The following is a 4,501-nucleotide window of genomic DNA, read 5'->3' on the forward strand; positions in this document are numbered from 1 at the left end:
GTTGGTTGCCTTGTATATTCTGTTCTATTTTTATCTATTGAACAGTTGCTGGTGATCATGGTTTGATTCAACTTGCATCAAGTACTACAGATATAAGTGTTGTTAATGTGGTAAATTGTAAGTGGAATGATGAATTTAAAAAATACCAGTTACTTCAACAGTCGAATGTTAAACGTTAAGTGGAACAATTTAGTCCTCATTAGGCTACTGTTTGGTATGTACAGTTCGTAAAGTATGGTAGCTAGCATAGCCATTTCTAGCTCTGCTTCACAATATTGCGTTATGTATTATAAATTAATGTTATACATACATGTTAATAAAGTAGCAGACATACATGATACAACACACCAGTAACCAATTGACATTGTGTTAATATACCGAAAATATCCGTGAAATGAGATGGTGCTACTGTCTGTCCCGCCGAAAACCATTCAAACAGGTTGACAGCAGTGGGGTTTTTTTAAACAACAGCGAGCTACCGGAATCACGTCACAAAAAAGCTCTAGCTTTTTTCCTGCGTTTCACTGGCAGTGAGTTTTCACAATGTTGTAGTTCACTCCATTTTACACCAAAAATGTCAGAGAGGACTGCGTTATGTAGATACGAGTCAGTTGAAGATAGCCAGAATATCGGATTTCTTCATGCGAGCCTGTTTCATTCGTAATTTGCCTGAGAAAGCGACTTCCGTTGGCCAGCTCCATTGAAAACCATTCAAAAAGTTGACAACAGTGGGGCTTTTTGGAACTACAGCGAGCTACATGAACCACGTGATCACGTGTCGGCGAGATCAAAGCGTGTCGCAACTCTCTTTTTCTATGGCTCTGCTCTCGACACAGTCCATGTCGAACGCACCAACTGTCACGCTACAGTACAGTACAGTTTTGGTTTTAACCGCTACTGCATGTATGTAGCTGACTATAAAACTTTATTGGCATGTTCCGTGATGTAGTTAAACTGTAATTAACCCACCTGTGTCACTGATGCGTTCGCCTCTGGCTCCTCCACGTTGAATGCATAGAGTTAATATAACTAGAGACAGCTACTTCTGTCTTCCAAGATGGCGTCCCCATTCATTTCTATGAAAAGTGCTCAGTGGCGCAGTGAGGCAAGCGAGAGCTCCTAACGGACCGCGCCATCTTTCCAGACCGACTTGTCCGGTCTTGCGCAGAAGCTTGTTCCTAGCTCCGAAACTCATGCATGCTTGCAACTAGCTCTATACGTCATACTTTGCGACAACCAGTCGCGAGCTTGTGAGCTGGAGCTAAGGCATTGCAGAAAACTGTCAGAATGTGGTACAAGTCCGATCAAGAAGCAAATAGCCTACATGTGAACTTTACGAAAATCAATACTATTAGTACTGTAGTATTATACGTGCAGGGCCTATACGTTGTTCTTTTTGCTTTGTGTTTATAGTTTAACTGCTTATGTATTGTGTCGGATAAATAAACTTTAAACCTGAATATCTGGCTCCGTTGTTGTTCTAGCTTTGCAAAGCAAATTGAGCCTATACCTTTACTATTATAATGATGATGAGTCTTGTTTACAATTACTAGCTTATTGTTAATGCCATCGTTGTGGTGTTAACTGACTTAACGTCATTATATTGTCAGAACTTTATCAGACATGATTTATTCATCTTTGTCTTTGCCTCAGAATAACATGTCAACAATATATAATGAAGCCGTAACATGCCACGATATTATAACTAATTAGATTAGGCTATAATTACGTTTGTCATGCCATGTGCATAATAGCGTTCATTACAAAATGGTTAAATCTGCTTTAAAATAACTTAAATTAACTCTACAAACAACCGTCATGTATGTGCAACCATTTGTAAAACTACAATAAAGGCAGGCAGCTGTAGATTATCAAATCCACATTTTGCAGGAGCTGATAGGACACGATTTGCATTAGCAGAAAACTATTTGCAGTCGCAGAAAACGATTTGCAGTTGCAGAAAAAGATTTGCAGCAGCAGAACTATGGAAGCAAATCGTGACCAAAATTCAAATGAAAATGCATTTCCAGAAATGCCTTTTCATTTTAAGAATGTGGCTGCATTATTTGACTCATAAATAAAATGAGTAATCAATCATTCTATTTGCATTTTAATTTTCTTCTTTAAGACTGCTCATTCTTTCACTTAATTAAAATGAAAACGAAAAAGACATTTGAATTTAATTTTCAAAATATGCCACAGCAAATAGATACCAAAACGAAAAAGACATTTGAATTTAATTTTCAAAATATGCCCCAGCAAATAGATACCAAAATTCGATTTGAAATGTAAAATTCGAAAATGAAAACGCATTTCCAGAAATGCGTTTTCATTTTAAGAACTTGGCTGCAAAATCGTGACCTCTAATTGTGCAGATACTTGTAAGGTATTTTCTTGTGTGCTTTTATTGTGACAGGGGTGTGTGGTTCTGACGTTGGAATAAAGTGAGTGGAGTGAAATGCTATGTGTGGGGGAGATACAGTAAAGATGTACAAAGTGTATGGAGCTAAAGCTGACAAAGGTATCTGAATTTGAATATGAAAGTTAAGAAATATTTGTGTGTCGAATTTCATAAAACTGAAATATTTTGCTGTTTAATATATCATACCTGAATTATTTGTATGCCGAATTTATTTAAACGGAATTATTTGATCCAAAAATTCAGATTCTTGAAATTCAGATTCTTGAAATTCAGATTCTTGAAATTCAGATTCTTGAAATTCAGATTCTTGACATTCAGATTCAGATTGCGGAAATTCAGATTTTGTCTGAAATAGGCCAACGGTGAAACAGCTTGCTTTCACAGGGAAAAGCAGACGATTTCAGAACGACCGAACTTTACCTCAGAACAAAAGCTCAGTTGCTCATTGGAGGAACAGTATTTAGCAAGTGCTTATGAAACTTGTAAACACTTGTGTCTTCTCCTTTGCCAAAATCGGCAGTTACTGTTACCAGGTGAGTCGAGACAGACTCGGAGGGCGGCGGAGACCGATGGAAGACGTGGAACAACTGGCAAAGCTATAGCCTATATATTTATGTTTCGTTGTTTTCTTTTCTGTGTTGGAGTTCTTTTAAGAGCTTGATGCCATCAACATCCAGCCTGATATAAAATCATGAACTTCAATTGTGTCTCTTAATTATAATACCCACACAGAAAATCCAGGTTGAATCAAGTACTGTATTGCTAATAGCCAATTTTGGATGGTCAAGCATATTTTTCATTGTCTCCTTATTCCTATCAAAGTCAATGTTCAGCCTATAGGCCATGTTCATTTGCTAAGTGACATTTCATATCGGTTATGGTTAGTGAAATATTTGCTTTCTGAGAGATCGGACATAGCCTATTTAACAGCATATAAGGAGTTATCTATCAGAATATATCTGTAGTGCGGCCGGGTGTGATTTGATTCATCATAGTCCACACATCATCTGGAAGTCAGTTTCGATCAAATACCAACTATCTCCATACTACATCTTGCCGACGTATCTTATACACATCGGGCCGACGTCGGCAAGAAGTATGTGTGCTATCCCAGATGATCTGGGTCTTCCTCAAGCAACTAGCAACTCAGTTTGTTCTACTCGGTCACGGGCATCAGACTCAGATATATTATTAGTTTCTACCAGCTCAGCTAATTCTATCAGCGTATGCACAATTTGAGGGAGCGCCATGATCTGTGATGCGTCCTCTAAAGACCCGGCAATTCAGTCAATTTCTAGGTAAATTTGGTCATGTAATGCAATGCGTTTGTGCACACCGCCCCCTACCGAACAAGATGGGTAGCTCGGTCAGCAGGTAGCTGAAAAAGAGAGGCTACTGACGTCACTCTGCGGCGCCGCTCAGAATGCATTTTCGTTTTCGAATTATGGGCAGTTCTTTGCGGGCAGGACACGAAAACGAAAATGCATTTCTGGAAATGCATTTGAATTTGAATTGTGGTCACGATTTTGCAGCCATGTTCTTGAAAATGAAAAAGCATTTCTGGAAATGCATTTGAATTTGAATTGTGGTCACGATTTTGCAGCCACGTTCTTAAAATGAAAACGCATTTCTGGAAATGCGTTTTCATTTTCGAATTTTACATTTCAAATCGAATTTTGGTATCTATTTGCTGGGGCATATTTTGAAAATTAAATTCAAATGTCTTTTTTGTTTTCATTTTAATTAAGTGAAAGAATGAGCAGTCTTAAAGAAGAAAATTAAAATACAAATAGAATGATTGATTACTCATTTTATTCAAGTCAAATAATGCAGCCACATTCTTAAAATGAAAAGGCATTTCTGGAAATGCATTTTCATTTGAATTTTGGTCACGATTTGCTTCCATACAGAACAAGATTTGCAGGAGCAGAAAGCGATTTGCAGGAGCAGAAATAGTTTTGTATCCGTAAAAGTGTTATGTTAATTATTTTTGCACACTTTGTGCTCCTGCTAATCTTTTTCTGCGACTGCAACTCGTTTTCTGCGACTGCAAATTGACCCTAATTGCCACTATGTTTT

This window comes from Hypomesus nipponensis, chromosome 22, assembly GCF_054491055.1.
Source record: "Hypomesus nipponensis isolate SF chromosome 22, ASM5449105v1, whole genome shotgun sequence".
Lineage (NCBI taxonomy): Eukaryota > Metazoa > Chordata > Actinopteri > Osmeriformes > Osmeridae > Hypomesus > Hypomesus nipponensis.